Source organism: Clarias gariepinus, chromosome 16, assembly GCF_024256425.1.
Source record: "Clarias gariepinus isolate MV-2021 ecotype Netherlands chromosome 16, CGAR_prim_01v2, whole genome shotgun sequence".
NCBI lineage: Eukaryota > Metazoa > Chordata > Actinopteri > Siluriformes > Clariidae > Clarias > Clarias gariepinus.
This window is the reverse complement of record NC_071115.1, coordinates 1,646,307-1,655,832: the sequence shown is the minus strand read 5'-3', so window position 1 is coordinate 1,655,832 and position 9,526 is coordinate 1,646,307.

Genomic DNA, 9,526 nt, shown 5'->3' with positions numbered 1-9,526 from the left:
AATCGCACCGAAACGATAATAAAAAAAGACGGATGTCTTACGTTAATGTTGATTAAAGTGTGTACTAATAGATCTGCCATAAAGTTGATCGTTTTTCATATTTGTCCTCACCTTTAATGTCAGTGACTGACGTTAATGTTGTAATTAGACTGTGAGTAAGCTGCAAGACGATCTGCGTTTCTCGACATTCATCAGCTTCCTGTGCTTCTCCCTGCAGCATCTTAAGACAAATCATGTATCAGATATAAATATCACGTGTACAAAAAGGAAAAAATACTAAAACAATATTAGGACACCATATTAGTGAAGACAGCTGAAGGACGCAGGATACGAGCGCGATGGTAAAAAAAAGGGGGAAGAGAAAGAGAAAGAAAGAGCCGGCTTTCACTGGGATGCAGACGTGACCCGGATGGCCAGGAGAACGATGAGCAGCCGTCCCGGGAAAACAGAAGATCCTCTATCTCAGAGAGAGAGAGACAGTGTGTGAGTGAGAAAGAGAGAGAAAGTGGGGGATGGAGACAGAGTTCAGAATCCGATCCCAGTGTCAGCGTTTCTTAGCAACAGTCTCTGTTTCCCGGGTGATGGGGACCGACATCACTTCCTGTCTGTGTGAGAGAATGTGACTGCACACAGAGTCGTCTGGACGAAAAAAACAGGCATAACACACACACACACACACACACACACACACATAATTCCATTAATTAATAATGTATTTAGTAGACTTTAACTAAACACACACACACACACAAAGAGTCTGATTAAGATCTGATGAGCTTGACTGCATCACCTCACAGCATGCCAAGACCTCCAAGGTGATTAATTTCTTACAAAAGCCAGCCTGAGTGTTTTATTCCTTTTACACCACATCAGTCTGCTGAAATATTGCAAATGTTTGATTATTAATTTATTGAATGTTTGACATCATTAAGTCAGTAAAGCAACTTGTCATGACACAGAGGAACCTAAAAACCTTCTGTCCTGAAAAGAACACAAATGCACAGACATTGGAGACGCATAAAAGCACCAAACAAACAGGAGACCTCACCATTGCAACTCTAATAAATCAGTGGCCATCATAATCCTCCCTCCACCAAACTTTACACTTGGCACAATGCAGTCAGACATGTACTGTTCTCCTGGCAACCGCAAAACACAGGCTCGTCCATTGGATTTCCAAACAGAGAAGTGTGATTCGTCACTCCAGAGAACACCTCTCCGCTGCTCTAGAGTCCAGTGCGTGAGTCCGTGCTTTACACCACGGTCCTCAGGTCAGGAATGCTTTGCATTTCACTTGATGATGCAAGGCTTGGGTGCAGCTGCTCGGCCATGGGAACCCATTCCATGAAGCTCTCTATGTACTGTTCTTGAACTAATCTAAAGGCCACATAAGGTTTGGTCGTCTGTAACTATTGACTATGCAGAAGGTTAGCGACCTCTGTGAATTATGCGTCTCAGCATCCGCTGACCCCGCTTTGTGATTTTACGAGGCCTACCACTTCGTAGCTGAGTTGCTGTTGTTCCCAATCGCTTCCACTTTGTTAATACCACTAACAGTTGAGAAAATTTTATGACGGGACTTCTTGCACAGGTGGCATCCTATTACGGTACCTGGAATTCACTGAGCTCCGGAGAGCGACCCATTCTTTCACAAATGTTTGTAGAAGCAGCCTGCATGCCTAGGTGATTGATTTTATACACCATGGTAGTGATTGAACCACCTGAACGAAATTATTTGGATGAGTAAATACTTTTGGCAATATAGTTTAATCAACATCTCCTGCCCAATCAGAAGACAGAACTGAGCAGCAATGGGTTTATACAGCAGAGCTGAGTTTGAGTCAGGAAGCCTTGAATATGTCTAAGACTCGAGTTCATGCAGCAAGTGTAAACTGGAAAGACCCGAGGAAAATAATAAATACATTAAGAGAGATAAGGAAAGAGAGAGAGGGAGGAAAAAAATAAGCACATTGAGGTGTGTGCATTAGACTCTCTGTGCGACGGTCCTCAGGTCAGGAAGATAAAGCTCCAGCGTGGAGAAAGTGCTGAGGTCGTAAGCAGCTGGTTCTCTTTCAGGTTCAGCGTTCGGCTGATTTATAAAGAAGCGTTTGTGCACAACGTCATACAGGCAGTGACCTTGTAATGCATGACGAAAAAGGAAAAGAAGAGAAGCATAATAGAAAAAGGACTCTCGCTCCTGCTTCGATTGAAAGGAATTCCTAGAAAGCAGAAGTATTTCTCATAATATTCAGGACAAAGAAATTTCACAAAAGCTTTAGTGACTTCCTTGTTCTTTCTAAAGAACTATTTCTTGTTCTTAGTTAGATCTTTAGTTAGAACTGGAAGTTGTTTCGATGAGATTAACTGTGAACTTCTTCACAGGTAACACGGCGATCTCAAATGTGAGCTCTTATTTAAACTGCATATGTGGGTAAAAATGCTGTGGCGTTAGAGGAATAAAATGCTTAAGGACATCCACAACATAGTACTGTATGCAACACATTGTGACTTGAAATTCTACAAAAACATCTACAAATAGTGTCTAAAAGTATGTGTACCGCTTTCCTTTACCTCCATGTGGCCTTGTTGAACGTATCATTTTGGATTTACTCCCCCATGTGTGTGCTGTTATAACACAATTTTGGTTTGCTTTGGCCAATATCAGAAGAGCTGGGAATATCTGGCACCCAAAGTGTAAATACTAATCAACACATCAATAAACTTATTTGAACGATTTCTAACAAACATTTACACATTTTACACTACATTACACAAAACACTCACAGTACAGTACATGTGCTCAGTATGTCCTACCAAACCAATAAGTGAGAGAGCATATTGAGATTCATATCATAGTACAGTCCTACAGCAACAGGAAGTGCAGCTTATGTTCCATCACACCCTCAAAACCTTTACCGGACAACTGGCTTTTGCTAACCATGTAGATTTTTCACATATTTAAGATGCTAACACAAGCAGCTTATGCCTATGGCATTCTGCATTCAAGTCACTACCTAACGGCCAACCGAACTGCCCTGTACCTTTTTTAACTAAATAAAACTAATTGTCAACCACTCAACAAAACAGCAAATAGGAGTAATTATCCTCTCTTACTTACTCACCGTTGAATTCCACAAAACCGAGCCTGTCAGCAACACAACAAAACAGCCTTCTTGATGGCCAAAACGCAGAAGGGAGAGAGAGAAAGGAAGCAACCCAGTTTGCAAAAATGGCAATCCACCAGGAGGACAATGGTCCGGGACCCCCAAAAACAGCCTCTGCTTGGCCAGCACTCCACAACACCCAATACGATTGGCTCACCCCACTTGCCCAAGCATATGTATGCATATAGTGCTACAGGATGATACAGAAATGACAACTGTATTGAGTCTTCTTCCCTCCCCCAACCCCCCCTTAAACTCATGTATGACCTGTTACATGGTAAAGGTCAGGTGGTTGCTGTTTAAGGAAGTTGAACAGGGTGACATGCATGGTTCTCGTTCAAAACATCAAACGTTCAAAAGCTGTCAAGTGATATCCAAACCTTACATCCTGAAGCCGGCTAGGCTGCTCCCTATGTCTGACTGAACATCTGGTAGAACTTGTTCCTTCACAATTACAAGTGTGGATTTGGTCTTCTACTTCTGGTTCAGTCAAGTCATTCAGTTGGGACTCAGACATGTCAGGGGATGCTAATGCTTGCTCTGTATGCAAGTCATGACAGTCACATGTACTTTCTGCTTGTCTGGTTAGTTTAGCAGATGAGTGCTTGATATCTATTTGGCAGTGGGGTATCAAATGCTGTGTCACTATATTTACAGTACTCTCTTATGTGATTAATCAACTTCTGGAGTGCAATTCACCTCTTGGACATCTACATGAGTCTCAACAGAAGAATTTGGGTTTGGAGATCCAAAAGGTTGTGTATCCTGCACATTAACTGTTGTGAGTCATGGTGGGTGGTTAGATACCTAGAGGCCTCAGCACTGGGAGGCACACTGTACCAGCATACTGGAATGATTTCATCATCATCATCATCTTCTTCTAAGAATTTCTCTGGGTGCGTCTGTTGCAGAGCTAAGATGGGTTGGTGGCCTACTCCTTTGTGTCTACTTAGCGGTCTCATTAATTATCTCAAGAGAAAGATAGCCACAAGGGAGCAATAAATACCTATGTAGCATTCTAATTGGACTATCTTCGTCTTCAGGTTTGACAGTGCAGACTGGAAGAATTCCTGCCCTTTTAACCATTGTGTATATGACTGACTCCCATCTGTCTGATAATTTGTTTCACCCCAAATACGGACATTCCAGACCAATACTTGGTCACCAAATTCTAAATCTGAGACAATTACACGTTTGGCAAATCTGTTTTTGTTTTTTCCTGCTACTTTTGAAGCATTATTAAAGGCTAACTTGTAACTTTCTTCAAGATGGGATTTGAGGCTCTGTACGTACTGAGAATGTGATGTGTGCTGCATGCTTTACATGCAACCCAAATGCAAAGTCAACAGGCCCGCCTGCCTGGCTAACGCCCAAACATTAGTTCATATGGCAAAAATCCCATGACATTATCAATATGCCAAAATCTAGTTGTTGGAATGGCAACAGCAAACTTGGTGAAATGATCTGTGATCACCAAGATATCTTTGGTTCCACTTCAGTCTGGTTTTAAGAGAAGGAAAATGCATACAAACAAGTTCAAGGGGTCTCATAGTATTGATATTGATTAAGGGTGCCGCTTTCTCAGATGGTGACTTTCTGTGCAAACATCTCCCACGAGTCTGTGCTTTTCTCTCTATATCCATGACCATCCTCTGCCAGTAGGACATGGATCTTACAAGGTGCACAATGCCCACATGATCATGCAGGGTTCACGAAGTTTCACGTAGTTTGAGACCCTACTTGACGCCTTTGTATAGGACTCGTTTAGGAGCTCGAGGCGACCTAGCTCTCACAACAGAACTGGAAGTTCTGAAAGCTTATGGCTCAGTGCGTGTAATGGTTTCTGTCCATCCACCCAATTTGGGAAATGATATGCTTTAAACATTGATCACCTCTCTGTTTAGTATCTAACTCGACTTTATTTACATGGGGAACAACCGGCAATCCTGCAAACTCATATTCCTTCCCATAGCCGTCAGTCACAGCACTAGCAGACATAGCAATGATTTCAATAAGGGCAAAGCAGTCAGACTTTATTGTCATGGCTGACACTGTAGGTAACTGTCTCTCACAGATAGCCTTTCCAACAGCTTGGTCTGTTGCATCAATATTTCTGGAATTACAGAGGTGATCCTATGTGAATTGATTTTTCAGCATTTTGCTTTCCAGGATGATACATGTGTTTGAATGAGAACGCAGACTCACAATTGTTCTTCTTGTTCTTGATATAAAACAGCACGAAGGCTTGTGGTCTTCATTGGTATGAAGTATCCAGGGCTTTTGGGAGTCAGCGAACCCTAACACAGGAGCAGTGGCAAGTTTTTTCAACAATCATTTTAAATGCTTGTTGGCAAGTTGATGTCCAGCAGCTTCCAAATGGCTCTTTAGGGTTGTGGTAAGGGTTTTGTTTGCTTTTTGAATGGGGTCTCTTATGGAAAGGTGGGTAACCAGAAGTCATGGAGGGGTTTGACTATGCTGGAGTAGCCCTAATACGAACCTCCTGTAATTTGCTGCAAACCAAAGAAAAGACCCCAACTCTCCTAGGGCCTAAGGGACTGCCCACATTCGAAGAGCAGCAACTTTCTCTGGGTCCGTCTTTACTGCGTTTTGAAAGACCACATGGCCAAGGTATCAAACAGATGTCTAAAAAAACATGTCTACATGTCTAGACGTCTACCTTTTTCAATCTTGCTTCGTGTTCCTCTCGAGTTTTGGAGAAAACTATTAGGTCGTCAAGGAAAAGAAAAACTCTTTTAAATTCATGTCTTCCATGCACTTTTCCATCAATTTTTGAAAGGTACTTGGTGCATTTGTCACTTCTTGAGGCATGCGGTTGAGGGCACACAAAAGCTGTTTTGGGCTTCCTCAAATTCCATCTTATAATAACCAGATTTCAAATCAAGAACCGAAAACCAGTGGGAACCACTGGAATATTTCCTATAGTCAATGCAGAAAAGGTTCTGATTATTTTTTTCCTAGCCATCACAACCAGTGATGAAAAGGGAGATTCCAACTCTCAAATAACTCCAGCATTAAGAAGCTCTTAAATGTGCTTGCGGACAGCCTCAATGTCCTGTGGGTGAATTGGCCGAGTATGGTATTTAAAAGGGGTTTCTTGAGTTATACGGTGTGTTACTCTGTCTGTCCGCCCAAAATCTAGGTCATGTTGCACAAACACATCCGGCATGCCGTTAAGAAGATTAGCAATGTGATCCTTCCCCTCTGGGCGAACTGGAGACTCTCCAAAATTAAACTTTAAACTCGACTTCTGGCATGGGTTAGGGCTTGATGTATTTATTAGGCTGTGCACCTGTGACCCAATACCACGATGAGCATTGACTTCAGCAATTTCACACTTTGCAGGGATGAAAATATCATGGTCAGACTCATTGCTGATCATAACTGGGAGTTTATGGGGTGGTTGCTTGGGGAAATCAATCGAACAAATTCTCACTAACAGGCCACCATGTAAGGCAGACGAAGACGGATGTTCGAGAACAACAGATCATTCATTTTGGAGGCCTCGAGCTACAGTTATGCCATCTAAGACCACAGTTTTCCTAGCTAAAATAACGTGAGGACCCCTGCCTTGCAATTTTACCAAACCATGATGGCTAATGCTATACTTTGACAACAGCTTTGTAACCATACGGGATCGGGCGTGATCTGTTTCACAGTAAATGTTGTACAACATATCAAAAGTAGTTGTGCCAAACAAACTGAGGGATTGTGAAGCATCTGGTACATCGGGTACTACAAGACAAGTGTGACACTTCAAACAGCATTCCCAGACATTCTTTTGGGATCTGGTTACATCTGAGGGACAAATCCAACTTATTTCACCAACCATTTGTCCCATAATAAAGACTGAATCTAGTTTAACTTTGAGTTGGGTTTGTTTAAATGATTTCCTGTTTCCCATGCAAGCGTTTTTTCCTCTAGCTGTTTCTTCTTTTCTGTTCAACTATCACCTTCTAAATTTCAGGTGGGTTAACATGACTTACTGAAATAGACAGAGATTTCTTTATGTCTATTTAAAGAGGGGGGGGGGGGGGGGTTATCAGCTGTTACTTTTTGTATGGGACAGAGTTCCTCGTCCCCGGATTCTAGGCTGCAGTTCACCCCAACGCTGATGAATTCAGTAGGGTTGAGTCTAGTCAGGGTTCTGTGCAGGACACACTTGAGTTCCATCACTCCAAAACACTCATCACAGCATGGAGCTCGTTATGGACAGGGACATTGTCATGCCGAAACAGGGTCAGGCCAGTAAGTTTAATTCAACGGACGGGATATGGAGACATTTCATAGAGAAAGAACCATATATGAGTATGCTTGTTGGGGGGGCACATTCTTCATATTTCAATAGCATGTTACTAAAAATATCAATGATGTGTGGATGGTTCAACAGCATGATGATATAAAACATCCACGCATCACACTCCTTATCTCATGGCCACTCAGATCACTCGACTGCTCCATCATCATCACCATCATGGTGTCTTGTTCTCCGAGTGCACATTACACAGATCTCAGAAACTGTGAAGAACACAACAATACTGCTAACAAGCACAGTGTACGTGTCGCCTCTCTTTACCCGCCCTGCCCTCGAGTTCTCGCACTTCTGGTGGTAGGCGTTTTTTTTTTTTTTTACATATGATGTCATCAGCATGCACCCAAGACTCCTCCCATTTCAGAGGTCCATCCTGAGCACCAGTGACACTTTTTCATTTGAGCGACCTTACCGGTGAGGTGATTCCTTCATCTCCTGAACAACTTCTGGACAATTCTTTTACTGAACTGGACAAAATGTCACTGTATAAACACATACACACCTGACCATATGATGATGATGATGGAGTTTGATGATGTCATCTTGTGGGCATGGCTTGGCTTCGACATTTGAATCCTTTAGTATAAAATGTTAATAGCTATAAAGTATTAGATCATTTTGTTGTATATTTGCTAGGAATGTTAATGAGCAATCATTAATCTATTAATTAAACAATTATAAATGTGTTAGTGATTGCTCAATATGCAAGCTACAAAATAGTATGCAATACTATTTTGTAGCTCGCATATTCTCGATTCCCAGAATTTTTGTACCATAATAGGGCGCATGTACAGTTCGCTGTATTTTTTGTGGGTTTGTTTTTGAATGGGAAGCGTACATTTTTCCAGTTTTATTCAGTTTGTTTAAATGATTTCTGTCTTGCTAATTTGTTGTACGTAACAAACTTCGTCGAGACTGTGCAACTAGATCTGTTTGAATAAAAGATACAAACAAGAAAAAGCCTTAGTATTAATTATTAATTGATTACTGATTGTTAATGTGTTAACAACTATCGGTTAAAAAAATAAATCTGCAGCTTCTAGTGGTATGGAGTGAAAACAATGATTTTTACCCCTGTTTAAATATTATGACATTTAAAATTATTCCTATATCTATATATATATATATATATATATATATATCTATATCCTATAAATTCTAAAATTTGCTCTAAAAACACATGACTATGTGCAGAAACATTCCCAGTGTAAGATGCACAGGAAAGGGGTGGCGCTGCTAGGGTTGCCAGTTACGTATCAGTAAAGGTTCAAAACATCTAGATGCATATACAGATCAGCTCATCAGACCGTTTAATTTTTATTAAGGAGGATTTAAGACGCCATACCTGCGTACGGCATTAAGGGATTGCCAGGTCTATTGTAGTTAAACCCAACACAATGTTTCTCTTCATTGCTTGTTAGCGTGCGCCACAGGATTGTTCTTACTAGAGCTAATCGCCTGCACAGAATGACTCGCAGCTCGGCGTTGTGCATGTGCGGAGTGCACAGAGAATTAATGATCAACTTAATGGCAAATTAATGACTTTGTTGCTCAATGGCGTGAACTCCTGGTAGACGGTTATACTGTTAAAACGAGCAGGAGACTAGAATTCAAAACATTACAACGTGCATATACAAGTCTCAACGTCTGATCGGTGTGTAAATTAAATGACGTCACAGTCCAGGTAATACGGTGTGTATGTAGCGTATATACATGACTGTGTGTGTGTGTTATCTGAGAAGCACTCGTGCAAAACGGTTGTGCGCATGCGGTCAGCCTGATGGTGTTTTCTGCCAGGAAAAACAGCCAAACCATGCCATCTGGTAGCTGAAGCTGGCACCGAGGGGACGCTGTATGGCTCCATGACATATTGGAGTAGTTAAAATTAACACTCTGACACGGTTTGGCAGAAACAGCCATTAAACAAATCTACTGCTTGCTCTATTTCAGTCTCTCTCTCTCTCTCTCTCTCTAACGCACACACTCACATCAGTAAAGTACTTTTCTACCCCCCTCACCAAGCCCCCCGCCC